Genomic DNA, 15132 nt, shown 5'->3' on the forward strand with positions numbered 1-15132 from the left:
CAGTTATAAATATGTCAGATCATTCTTTCTGCTCGATTACTCTTAAGATTAAGTCAGAGTCAACGATTCATCAAAAAGGGTGCTGAAGGTATGGATGTGTTTGATATCACATGATACAACCAAATAAATATCTCGGTCCTGCTTTTTGCATAGCCCACTGAGGTAAGACTGTGTTGTGTCTTTCTATATTTAAAATATATTCTCAAACGCGCTTTTAAGATGAACATGTAGTTTAGTTTTAAAACACTGTCTTGTAATAGTGCAAGTTGTGCCTCATTGGGTGAGTGAGTGAGCGAGTAGGGTTTTACGCCGCTCTCTTGTGAACGATCTACGTTGCGTCAGACCCGTGAAGATCCGGTTTAGAATAGGTCTTCAGCAACCCATGCTTGCAGTAAAAGGCGACTATGCTTGTCGTAAGAGGCGACTAACGGGATCGGGTGGTCAGGCTCGCTGACTTGGTTGATGCATGACATCGATACCAATTGCGTGGATCGATGCTAATGATGTCAATCACTGGTTTGTCTGGTCTAGACTCGATTATTTACAGACCGCCGTCATATAGCTGGAATATTGCTGAGTGCGGCGTTAAACAAACAAACAAACAACGTTGCGTCACGTGACAGAAAGCAGGGTCATACGTATCTGCATTTGAATGAGAATATATATACTATATTGACAAATCCTATATCACTTTACACGTTTATTTTTCAACATTTAGTGTTCTTGGTGCAGACCAACCGTCGCCCACCGTACACAATATATCCCAATTGCGTGGATCGATGCTGATGATGTCAATCACTGGATTGTCTGGTCCAGATTCGATTATTTACAGACCGCCGTCATAGAGCTGAGTGCGGCGCTAAACAACAAATAAACAAAAAAAATATATTGCAAGACGTGCAGTGTACCCATCAGACAATGTCTTGAAGTAAGGGCATAAAATACTAATTGATTGTCCTGATGTCAATTATTCATTTAACACGTCACACTCGAAGGTCAGCTGGTTTAATTCCTACACGCACGTGATCGCAACTCCAGCTTCCCTGCATGCACCTGCGTGGACCTAGCACTTGATGACGCCAGCCATTGACCCTGGCCGCCATATTACCGCGAAAGATCATTCTCACACTGGGAACAAATTCCTGCAACACCGGTGTGACGAAATGGGGGGAATGCGTGCAGTGCAAGAAGATTTTCCCCAAGTTGGAATCTAGATACAACAATATTCTACACGAGTTGACAGAATGTGTTTATGTTATTTTTATTCAACAATTTACGTTAGAACAACAACTACTAGATTGTTTTCCAAAATCATATAAACCATTCCCTCAAAATGACCTTATAAATCTTCACAGTTTCTTTTATTCTGTGACGTGCATCAGTTATGAGGTGCTATAACCACGACAATACTACTTGTTGTTTCCCAGGATATTTACTAACACATGTCTTCTTTAAGGGGCATTTAGAAGATGTATGGTTGAACAACTGTAATAAAAAAAGTTGTTCATCCATATATCTTATCTGTACTTACGCTTACATATGATGTAGTAGTCTGGATACCGTTCCGAGTAGCTACTCATCCTCCAGACAGCCTCCGTGGACCGCCCGGAGCGGAAGATCCGGGGTTCGATCCCCGGCCGCGTCATATCAAAATACGTTAGAATATGGTACTTGTTGGTACCCTGTCTGGCGCTTCGCATTAAGGGGCTAAAACACGGACTGGTCGGCTTGGAGTCACTGTGTCTGAGTGGGGTATTCATGTTAAACTGCGGCATGGTATCTTGGTCTGTATCCAAGAGCACACACGTGCATGCACGTCGCTACGTCAGTGCAATAATTTTGGACGCGATGTAAAACGCCATTTTACCTCACAGTGTGGTTTACTTCCGGTTCATATTATTAACCCAATGGACGTCACTCTTCGTCACCAAGACGCCGCACCTGAAGTAGCCCCAAGGCCACAGATTAATACCCTTCTCACACGTTTTTTTATGTACAATACGACAGTAAAGACACTGTCGGATACAGCCAATCAGATGAGTCCGCTGATATACAGCGATATAGCCTGTGTTCTCAAGTTGGTGCTGATAGCGTGGTCAGCTGGAGTTGTGAGCGGGGGAGGGGGAGGTAGGGGGAGGGGGGATGTCACTGTTATCACTCATCCCCCAGATGAGTTTAATCTCACTTCCTCGTGGGACACTATTTCCTTGTATACTGATGTTCTGCTGTGTGTTCATCAATTAAAACAGCCTCCGGTTTCAGTATCGGGTTTTCTTCAGAGGCCACCTGGCGTCCATTTACATCAGCCAAATGGAAACAAATATGAAATATATATCTCATAGGATGCGTTCTGTTCAGGAAGACATTCACTGCAGCTAAACCACGAACTTGTCACAACGTTTTGAACCTCGTCTTAGTCCCATTAGTAACGCACCCACCTACACTAATGCTACGTCTATGAAAATATTTCTTTAAAATAATTTGTAATTCCCCTAAAGAACCATTCCTCTTCTGTTGTTTGGAATCAAGGAAACTAGACTTGGTTTAGTTTGGTCTAGACTTGCCTAGGCTTTTATCAAAATAAATGTACAATAAATATGTTTACCTCCGACGTATACTACATTTATTGTAGGGTGTTCTACCATCTCACAGTGTGTGACGTGTATTGTACGATCTCGCCATGTATGGCCGCGTATCTCGGTATTTATACCTCTTGGTACACAAGGTACTTCATACAATTCCTTGCTTCTTTCTCAAATATACGAACCTGTTTCACAAATATGGCCATTAGCATCTGGTTGGCAATACACTTTCCGACTTGCCTCTTGAGCACCTGCAGCGAGATGATGTATGGTTGTGTAACCCGGATGACAGAGATGGACGCTGTACCTGAACCAGGTGTGGACAACAGACAACGTTAGTTGACGCATTGTCAACAGTAACTAAGCCTTTGACACCGAATAACGCGGCGTCACCTGGAATGGAGCACGATTGGACATGCCGTGTTGTTTTACGCCGCAGTCAATTCCGGCTGCAGCACGACCACCAGCAAACCAATGATTAGACAAATGGTTGTCCCCCAGTACCCTATGGTTGTCTCCCAGTACACTATGGTTGTATCCCAGTACCCTATGGTCGTCCCCAAGTACCCTATGATTGTATCCCAGTACACTATGATTGTATCCTAGTACCCTATGGTCGTCCCCCAGTACCCTATGGTTGTATCCCAGTACACTATGGTTGTATCCCAGTACACTATGGTTGTCCCCCAGTACCCTATGGTTGTCTCCCAGTACACTATGGTTGTATCCCAGTACCCTATGGTCGTCCCCAAGTACCCTATGATTGTATCCCAGTACCCTATGATTGTATCCTAGTACCCTATGGTCGTCCCCCAGTACCCTATGATTGTATCCCAGTTCACTATGGTTGTATCCCAGTACACTATGGTTGTCTCCCAGTACCCTATGATCGTCCCCCAGTACCCTATGGTCGTCCCCCAGAACCCTATGATTGTATCCCAGTACACTATGGTTGTATCCCAGTACACTATGGTTGTCCCCAAGTACCTTATGATTGTATCCAAATACCCTATGGTTGTCCCCCAGTACCCTATCATTGTATCCCAGTACCCTTTGGTTGTATCCCAGTACCCTATGGTTGTATCCCAGTACCCTATGGTTGTATCCCAGTTCACTATGGTTGTATCCCAGTACACTATGGTTGTCCCCCAGTACACTATGGTTGTATCCCAGTACACTATGGTTGTATCCCAGAACCCTATGATTGTATCCCAGTACCCTATGGTTATATCCCAGTACCCTATGGTTGTATCCCAGTACACTATGGTTGTCCCCCAGTACACTATGGTTGTATCCCAGAACCCTATGATTGTATCCCAGTACCCTATGGTTATATCCCAGTACCCTATGTTTGTATCCCAGTACCCTATGGTGGTATCTCAGTACCCTATGGTTGTATCCCAGTACACTATGGTTGTATCCCAGTACCCTATGATTGTATCCCAGTACCCTATGGTTGTATCCCAGTACCCTATGGTTGTATCCCAGTACCCTATGGTTGTATCCCAGTACACTATGGTTGTATCCCAGTACCCTATGGTTGTATCCCAGTACCCTATGGTTGTCCCCCAGTATACTATGGTTGTATCCCAGTACACTATGGTTATATCCCAGTACACTATGGTTGACCCCCAGTACCCTATGGTCGTCCACCAGTACCCTATGGTTGTCCCCCAGTACCCTATGGTTATATCCCAGTACACTATGGTTGACCCCCAGTACACTATGGTTGTATCCCAGTACACTATGGTTATATCCCAGTACCCTATGGTCGTCCCCCGGTACCCTATGGTTGTCCCCCAGTACCCTATGGTTATATCCCAGTACACTATGGTTGACCCCCGGTACCCTATGGTTGTCCCCCAGTACACTATGATTATATCCCAGTACACTTTGGTTGTATGCCAGTACACTATGGCTGTCCCCAAGTACCCTATGGTTGTATCCCAGTACCCTATGGCTGTATACCAGAACCCTATGGTTGTATTCCAGTACCCTATGGTTGTATCCCAGTACCCTATGGTTGTATCCCAGTACACTATGGTTGTATCCCAGTACACTATGGTCGTCCTCCAGTACCCTATGGTTGTATCCCAGTACCCTATGGTTGTCCCCCAGTACACTATGGTTGTATCCCAGTACACTGTGGTTGTATCCCAGTACCCTATGGTTGTATCCGAGTACCCTATGGTTGTCCCCCAGTACACTATGATTGTATCCCAGTACACTATGGCTGTATCCCAGTACACTATGGTTGTATCCCAGTACACTATGGTTGTATCCCAGTACCCTTTGGTCGTCCCCCAGTACCCTATGGTTGTATCCCAGTACACTATGGTTGTCCCCCAGTACACTATGGTTGTATCCCAGTACCCTATGGTTGTATCCCAGTACCCTATGGTCGTCCCCCAGTACCCTATGGTTGTATCCCAGTACCCTATGGTTGTCCCCCAGTACACTATGGTTGTCCCCCAGTACACTATGGTTGTATCCCAGTACCCTATGGTTCTCCCCCAGTACACAATGGTTGTATCCCAGTACCCTATGGTTGTATCCCAGTACACAATGGTTGTATCCCAGTACCCTATGGTTGTATCCCAGTACACTATTATTGTATCCCAGTACCCATTGATTGTACCCCAGTACACTATGATTGTATCCCAGTACACTATGATTGTATCCCAGTACCCTATGGTTGTCCCCCAGTACCCTATGGTTGTATCCCAGTACCCTATGGTTGTCCCCCAGTACACTATTATTGTATCCCAGTACCCTATGGTTGTATCCCAGTACCCTATGATTGTATCCCAGTACACTATGATTGTACCCCAGTACCCTATGATTGTATCCCAGTACACTATGGTTGTATCCCAGTACACTATGGTTGTATCCTAGTACCCTATGGTTGTCCCCCAGTACCCTATGGTTGTCCCCCTAGTACCCTACGGTTGTCTCCAGTACCCTAGCGTTGTGAGAACACAAGAGCTTTATACATAAACTTAACCATCTCCAAAATGTATTTAGAACTGCGCACTTCGGCCAGCGTCGAATTTTATTTACCGTCTCTTTGAACTATATTTCACTGATATCACGATGCGGGTTGTATTCGTTTACTACTAAATGTTGAGGGTGACACTCACCAGTACCATTTTAGTGGTGACAAGACAATGTGTATGCGAATCCATTGGTATGTTGTACAGCCAAGGGACTCAACTCTGCACAGCGACTGGCGCCACCTAAGGCCACTGGGCCACCAGGTCCCTCAAGACCAGGTCGACAGATCCCGCCTAATTAATGGGTCTTGAAGATAGGGAGACATGTTGTGGAAAGGGATCACGACTGCGTGACGTACCGGTAACGTGCTGAAGCAGGTGCGCGTGGTGACACCAGTCAGTGTCACTGCCAGCTGACAGGACAGTCACGTGACAGGAAATGCCACGCTCATAAGCGTGAATTATCTCCCTTCTCCGTAAATAAGCAGTCGCATAAAACAACAAAAACATAGCTACTCCTGTCTCGTGTCCCGAGTTTCCTGTCTTAAGACCGTGTCATTGACGGTAAACCACTCTCTCCTTCCGTGGTACGCTTTTCACTAGTCACATAGTCAACAGTCGTTTATTTGGATGTTTTAACTTGGTCTTGTGCCTCAATTAGCCCTCAGTCCTAAACACCGTTCCACGTGTTTCTATGAACTGAAATCTCTAGCGTCTTTAACTGTGAAAATATAACTCTATTCTTCGTTGACAGCTACCAGCCTTACAGACAGGAGGACGCTGTATGACGGGACAACCGGGGTTATAGACAGAAGGACGCTGTATGACGGGACAACCGATGTTGTAGACAAGACGCTGCATGACGGGACAACCGGGGTTATAGACAGGTGGACGATGTATGACGGGACAACCGGCGTTATAGACAGGGGGACACTGTATGACGGGACAACCGGGGTTATAGACAGGGGGACACTGTATGACGGGACAACCGGCGTTATAGACAGGGGGACACTGTATGACGGGACAACCGGGGTTATAGACAGAAGGACGCTGTATGACGGGACAACCGGCGTTGTAGACAGGAGGACGATGTATGACGGGACAGCCAGCGTTGTAGACAGGAGGACGATGTATGACGGGACAACCGGGGTTATAGACAGAAGGACGCTGTATGACGGGACAACCGGCGTTATAGACAGGGGGACACTGTATGACGGGACAACCGGGGTTATAGACAGAAGGACGATGTATGACGGGACAACCGGCGTTATAGACAGGGGGACACTGTATGACGGGACAACCGGGGTTGTAGACAGGTGGACGATGTATGACGGGACAACCGGCGTTGTAGACAGGAGGACGCTGTATGACGGGACAACCGGCGTTATAGACAGGGGGACACTGTATGACGGGACAACCGGCGTTGTAGACAGAAGGACGATGTATGACGGGACAACCGGCGTTGTAGACAGGAGGACGCTGTATGACGGGACAACCGGCGTTGTAGACAGGGGGACACTGTATGACGGGACAACCGGCGTTGTAGACAGGAGGACGCTGTATGACGGGACAGCCAGCGTTATAGACAGGAGGACGATGTATGACGGGACAACCGGGGTTATAGACAGAAGGACGCTGTATGACGGGACAACCGGCGTTGTAGACAGGAGGACGCTGTATGACGGGACAACCGGCGTTGTAGACAGGAGGACGCTGTATGACGGGACAACCGGCGTTGTAGACAGGAGGACGCTGTATGACGGGACAACCGGCGTTGTAGACAGGAGGACGATGTATGACGGGACAGCCAGCGTTATAGACAGGAGGACGCTGTATGACGGGACAACCGGGGTTATAGACAGGAGGACGCTGTATGACGGGACAACCGGCATTGTAGACAGAAGGACGCTGTATGACGGGACAACCGGGGTTATAGACAGAAGGACGATGTATGACGAGACAACCGGCGTTATAGACAGGAGGACGATGAATGATGTGACAACCGATCTAAACATTGTAATCTGAATTTAACTTCGAACAATTGCTTCCGTTTCCGTTGTATTGAGGAAATGACGCCAAGGTATATACTTGTGTATATAAGTGTGCGGAAAGCGCGTGATGGTCGAACAAGGAAGATGGGCGCCATTGTCCTGTGTTTGGAATTTAACCTCTTTGTCCAGCACTTGTATCAGGATGTAATTCTGCCACGTCTGTTCAATGTGGTTTTTGTCTGATATGTACAATTGTGTTCATTTAAAACACCATGGTATAATATCGATTGTATGTCAACTGTGAAGCTGCGTTAGTCCCTAAATACGTGGCATTTTCCTTCCATCCCCACACGCCGCAATACAACTGAAACTATTGTTTTACGCCCCTTTTAACAATATTCCAGCAATATCACGGCGGGGGGCACCAGAAATGGGCTTCACACATTCTACCCATGTGGAAAATCGAACCCGGTTCTTCTGTGTGACGAGCGAACGCTTTAACCACTAGGCTACCCCACCACCCTTGAACCATGACAGAGCACCCGGAGAGCTAGTGTATCCTCGTTCACCGTTTGATGGGGTGGCTTAAAGGCGGGGTTTCACCTGCGTTATGCCCGGGGTACTATATCAGTAGCAAAAACTCCGCGGAGATCCGTCTTAGGACACCTTATGCATGCTTCCGCTTGTCATAAGAGGCTGGTTGGGTTGGGGGGTCACCGTACCCCAGCGTGGTGAAACGTTGCTCATGATATCAACCACTAGTTTGTCTGAGCCAGATACGAATACTTACAGCACCCTGTGACTGGGTCGCTACAGCACGCATTCAAAGCGTTATATAACTGTTTTGGTCACCTGGACGTCCTGCTTTTCAGCTCGATGACGTCACATTTCTTTTTGTTTCATTGCCTGACGTCATTTCATCCATTAATTAGAAAACGTATTGTTCTATCTCATGTATCGTGGGGCGGTCGGGTAGCCTAGTGGTTGAAGCGTTCGCTCGTCACACCGAAGACCCGGTTTCGATTCCCGACCTGGGTACGATATGTGAAGCCCATGTCTCGTGTCCCCCGCCGTGATATTGCGGGAATATTGCTAAAAGCGGCGTAAAACCATACTCACTCACTCACTCACTCACTCACTCACTCACTCACTCATGTATCGTTGTTACAACTCGTGTCATTTGTGACAAAGGTATAAGGACATTGTAGTTTTGAAATATTTTTTTATCTATGAATGATAATCAAAAATACACCTGAACGGCACACGGGTAATTATTGTCGAATACCTGGGATCTGACATAGACACCGTGGACACTGCCTCGATCTGACAGAGCACGCGCTATCAGTGCCGTAGTGTTAGTCAAGAAACACCTGAGTGTTGCCGATTCCCGCTATCACAACACAGGTGTACATAGATACAGGTGATTGACAGCTGGGAAGGGGGTTACTTATGGACATGATCGTGAAGATGGTGTATATACAATGTACGTGGATCGCATTTACGTGCCCTTTGTGGTGGTGGCACGCGGTCCTGTGCACAGCGCACAGGTCACAAATCGGACCTGCCCCGTACTGAAGCACATGTAGCACATGTGGCATCGCCTTGGGCAAGTGTCTTCGTTCGAAATGTGCCTCTGTTCACCCAGCAGTGAATGGGTACCCGGTAGGATGAGCATCAATATGGTTGTTAACCTTCTAGTGCCTGTACTCTCCCCAGGGAGCTGAGAATGAATGATTCTTGAGTGCTCATTGATCCAGTGTTCGGGGCAATAACAGCGCTTTGAGCGTGCCCCTGAGTGGTGTGGAAATATGCGCAATATAAATAGTCTATTATTATTGTTGTTGTCATCGTCGTCGTCGTCATCATCATCATCATCCTCACCATTATTATTATTATTATTATTATTATTATTATTATTATTATTTTGCAAGCACGGGTTTTACGGTTGCTTACTGAACAGTGCCACCTTCTGTTATCACTGACCGAGTCCTTCGTACAAGTCTGGGATATGGCCATCATACAAAATGTACTTTGCCTATGAAATACCGTCCCCTTACCTTGACTAGCCACAGACAAGCATAGAATGCGGCAATGAGTTATTCTCTATAGTCTTGGAGCAAGGCTTTCTATCAGTGTCGGGGCGGTGGGGTAGCCTAGTGGTTAAAGTATTCGTTCGTCACGCCTAAGGCCCGGGTTCGATTCCCCATATGAGTACAATGTGTGAAGTCCATTTTTGGTGTCCCCCGCCGTGATATTACTGGAATATTGCTAAAAGCGGCATTAAACCTTACCCACTCACTCTATCGGTGCCCACTGAGAGGGACACAGCCATGAAGAAGAGGGCTGGTTTGGGGGAGGGGGCGGTCAAGGGTTGAGGGTAGGGGTGGTAGGATGTATAAGTCATGAAGTTTCATTGTGACATAGAGAGGCAGCTTGCAGGAACGAGGCATGCGGAACTAAGGGAACTTGTTTTAGATCGTCCCTGTAGACACGTGGCCATGGATATGGTACTTCCGCTGTTATGAGCTGCAATATAGATTTCATGTTTCTTAAAAAAAACATAAGTGTCGTTCGCACGTGTTCATTAAAGTCCTGGTTGTACAAATGTTAGTTTGAGTGGTGGAATGTCGTGTTGTTGGTATCCTCGACTACAGCTGCTGTGGGCATAGCTGGGCCATACACTGGTTGTTGCCAAATAAACAGGAGGCGGATTCCGATCGGCTTTTACCCCTCACTGTCGGATACTTTCCTAAATGCATTTATAATCTTTGCCATATTTGCCTGTTCTGTACCATTTGTCTGACATGCCATTAAGCTATTTTTTTAAAATCTCACCGGCCAGTATTCAACAATATTACAGCTATATCGTGACGGCCTATAGTCAGCAAGACATGTATATTACAGTATTATACAATAAGGCACGCACATTACCTCAATATAAGGCCAGGCGTACACATTACCTCAATATACAGCCAGGCGTACACATTACCTCAATATACAGCCAGGCGTACACATTACCTCAATTTTCAGCCAGGCGTACACATTACCTCAATATACAGCCAGGCGTACAACATACCTCAGAATACCGCCAGGCGTACACATTACCTCAATATAAAGCCAGGCGTACAGCATACCTCAGAATACAGCCAGGCGTACACATTGCCTCAATATACAGCCAGGCGTACAGCATACCTCAGAATACAGCCAGGCGTACACATTACCTCAATATAAAGCCAGGCGTACAGCATACCTCAGAATACAGCCAGGCGTACACATTGCCTCAATATAAAGCCAGGCGTACAGCATACCTCAGAATACAGCCAGGCGTACACATTGCCTCAATATAAAGCCAGGCGTACAGCATACCTCAGAATACAGCCAGGCGTACAACATACCTCAGAATACAGCCAGGCGTACAAAATACCGTAAGATTGCTCAGATGTGGAGATTACAACGCTGTACATTCAGGCGCATAGATGGCAACATTTATTCTCAGACAACTAAAGCTATACGCATATGTTAGAGCCAATTATAACAATACAAACTGAAAGGAGTGATCTTATGCAAGGTCAGTCTCCACAGAGCATTCACCGTTGATGGACGGACTGATCTGAGATACGAAGCAGTGTCGGAAACCCATTTCAGCAACATTACAAGCGATATCCGTGATAACAAGCACCCGCTGGAGGCGCTGCCCGATCAGGGGGAGATAAGTCACATGGTCAATGTGCAGGCTATAATAAAGATGTCCATACCTCGGCTGTGAGTAATTAGTGTCTTGTCAGGTACGGCGGGCGCAGCCGGGGGTGGGTGGGGGGTGGGCCCGCCGATAAACACCGCGCCTCAGTAGCTCGCATTGTAACCAACATATGTTAAGTGGGGAGTTATCAGCCGACACAGAGATACACGGCTCTCTAATGGTTCTCCCAGCTGTGGGTGTTCGAATCCGCCCAGGTGGTCGCAATGGTAAAATCGGTCGGCCTTTCGCGGTGGCAGGTCAAATACAGAGCGTCATCTTGGGAGTGTTCCCAATCTAAAATGATACACAGGAAATACACTCGGAGATTGGTACGCATGTCGTATACGTTTACCAAAATGCATCTTGGGTTCGAACCCGACCCTCAGTGGATCCTAGCACGGCTAAGTAGATAAAAGAACACATGGACATAACAGACTGTGCGAGTGTTAAATAATGATCAACGATGGTAGAGGCTATATACAGGTCACATTTAAAGTAGCGCTGAACGTTTGTTGGGAGAACGTGCCATCTCATCTATGCAAGATGCAAGATACAATATACAAGAAACAAGATGCAAGATGCAAGATGCAAGATACAATATACAAGAAGCAAGATGCAAGATCCAAGATCCAAGATCCAAGATGCAAGATGCAAGATACAATATACAAGATCCAAGATGCAAGATGCAAGATACAATATCCAAGATGCAAGATGCAAGATGCAAGATACAATATACAAGATGCAAGATGCAAGATGCAAGATGCAATATACAAGATCCAAGATCCAAGATGCAAGATGCAAGATGCAATATACAAGATCCAAGATGCAAGATGCAAGATGCAAGATACAAGATTATATTGCGCAAACATTCGAAGAAACAGTGACAAAATTCTATAAACTATATAAACAGATACATAACAAGTCAGGATAACAACACAAAGTTTCAATACAAAATATTACTAATGGCCTTGGTTATATATAATATGGACTGCAAATTCATTTGAAGTTGTATACATGATAGCAGATTATTTCTATGTTACCTGGTTCATTATTTGAAAAAAAGTAGACTAAATACTTCTGTGATGTTAAGGCTTTCCAACTAATTATGTTTTAAAGAATTAAACAGGGGGTGCCTTACATCTGCATATTTACTACAAGACATCAGATCGTGTTCTTCATCTTCAAGGACTGAGGACTTATCACAGAGACGTTCTTCCAAAGGTGTAGGCTAGTATGCTAGTATGCTAGTACTTGAATTGACCGTCTTTATTCTTATTTTTAAAATAATATATCTCTGTGGGAATTGGAGTGATAAACCTTTAGACATTGGAAACAATTGCCCGTGCCAAAATGTCTTCATTGAAACGAGCTCAGTATATTGGAGGTGTTCTGTGTTGTAAAACATACAAACCAAAAGCGGATTCGCAAACATTCTGTAGAAAAGAATTGCCATCAATATAAAGGGAATAACAGAGGACAAGCCCATTTGAAAGTTATTCCTTTCTATGCATCTGCCACCTCGAGATTTGATACTGTGACAAAACCAACAGCCCCACCCTCCTCTCCATCAATCACACTCGCTGTCAATAAGTCACAGTGTCTTCAATAGCCTATTGTATAGAGGTTGACACTAGCCTAGTGTATCGGCATGTCAAACCACAATCTGGCCTTCATTTACACAGTGATAGAGTCATTGAGGTCTTTGATAAGACAGCGTTGAAACTGGAGACGTTATGGGCACTGATAGCAGCGTGACCAACGGGGATGGTGATAACATCGTAGTTTGCAATCAACTGCAGCTGCGGGTTAGGGAAGACGGGTTCCATCTTGTCGCTGTTCACAATACCCAAGTATCGCAGTTTGCTCATGTTGTGCGATCGGTGACAAAAGGGACAATTAGGGGTCGCAACGTTTGGGTTGACACTAACTGTCTGTCCCGCGGGGGGAGCCACCCTGGCATGTTTACGATTAGGGACGGATAATTGGTGTCTTACGGGTAGGGGAAGGGGGTACTTTTTACGATTTGGGAACGGGTAGGGTCGTCTGTTTAGGGGAAGAGGGGGGTGGGTTTAATGATATCTGGGAGGTAATTGACGTCTATAGGAAGAGAACAGGGGGAATAATTTGTGGTGGGGCGGAAAGGGCAATTGGAAGACATGCATTCGTTTGCATAGCAAGGGGTTTTATACAATTGTGATGGATATTTCTCATTCGATGTTAACAGAAAGCATGACAGTTTGTATATGACTTGATGGCGGGTAGTTGCATGTGGGTGGGTGGATGTGGGTGTGTCGCCCTATGTTTCTATAGCCATAAATCTGTCCCGGCATACGGACATTACGGCGACATATTGCCCATGATAAAAAAAAAAAAATTGTTTGTGAAAGTGTATTTTCTCCCCAAAAATTAAATATAAACATTATTGTTGAAAACATGATACCACGACGCCTGTCTACATATACGCTATGGTTTGATGGGTCCAACACGCTTATATGGCTATAACGGCAGTTGGATTCAGGGTTGCAGTTATGTATTTATTCGAAAACATCACTTGTTATTCCATTCCCCCCTAGGGATTCCGGGTTAGAACAAACCCCTGCAACATATTCTGGTAACAGTGACAAAATGGATGGGGTGGTCAGTCTCTGTGACTTAGTTAAATGCTTGTTTCTCATCATGTTAATAGAGGATCCGGGTAGAGAATAGGTCTACAGCAACCCATGCTTGCTGTAACAGGCGACTATGTTTGTCGTAAGTGGCGACTAATGCGAACGGGTGGTCAGGCTCACTGACTTTGTTGATACATGTCATCGTATCCCAGTTGTATGGATCGATGCTCATGATGTCAAACACTGGATTATCTAGTCCAGACTCGATTATTTACAGACCGCCGTCATATAGCTGGGGTATTGCTGAGTGCGGCGTTAAACAACAAACAAACAAACAAACAACATGTCAGTAACTGGATATGTATTATATAACATAAACCTGGGAGGCACCCGCCATGCTGATGTCGATGCCAATGCTGTCTAGTGACATGGTCCTGACAGACGGTTACTTAAATAAGGTATATAACTACACTGATGCCATTAGTTGCAAACCTTAGGATACCAACACGTTCAGTTTAATAGAACTAAAAGACGGGGACCAATGTACTTGATCCAGAACTCATTAAACAGCTCTGGTTTAAGATATGAACAATATCTATTTCTGACGAGGAATGGGCATGGTACACAGACAAAGGCTATGGGAACACCTCTTCCTTCAAGGACATTTAAGATTTCATAAATTTATTATTGAGTGAGTTGGGTTTAACGCCGCTTTTAACATTATTCCAGTTATATCACGGCGTGTCAGCTTAATGTGGGAGGAAAGCCCGAAGTGATGCAGGTCTCACACGTTTACCACTTCGGTGAAACCCACGAGCACGGGTATGGTGCTGACAAACCTAGAAACATAATCGGGGCGAACCGGGATTCGAACCCACAATCATAGGTTTCTGGCGTCCCCAAGGGATGCAACTCTGCACAGCAAATCGCGGCGCCTTAGACGACTGCCCCCCCCCCCCCCCCCCCCCCCCCGTAGATTTATAAGAATGGATCACGTGAAATCAGTGTCGACACCAGGTGTTCGCGAAAAGATTAAGCTTGTCCTGTTCTACATCCCGCAGCTACTCATGTTTCATATTCCTTCCTTTTCGAAAAGTTTAATGTTGGAACAAAAAGAAATGTTTCTTTTAATTTTGTTGAAAATGTTACCTCTAATATACATCAAATTTAAATAATAATGACGTAATAACAGAAACATAAACAAGATTGTTCTTGCCA

General features: G+C 45.5%; 1 long non-coding RNA gene across 1 annotated transcript; it reads right to left on the reverse strand.

Moving 5' to 3' along the window:
- Positions 1 to 687: 687 nt before the first annotated feature.
- On the reverse strand, positions 688 to 1686 carry LOC124118842. The gene is made up of 2 exons (XR_006858538.1): positions 1532 to 1686; positions 688 to 859 (listed from the first exon to the last, which is right to left on the reverse strand). It is a non-coding gene; the product is annotated as an uncharacterized LOC124118842 (long non-coding RNA).
- Between the last annotated feature and the right edge of the window lie 13446 nt (positions 1687 to 15132).

Source organism: Haliotis rufescens, unplaced genomic scaffold (genome assembly GCF_023055435.1).
Source record: "Haliotis rufescens isolate VD_foot unplaced genomic scaffold, xgHalRufe1.0.p SCAF_2, whole genome shotgun sequence".
NCBI lineage: Eukaryota > Metazoa > Mollusca > Gastropoda > Lepetellida > Haliotidae > Haliotis > Haliotis rufescens.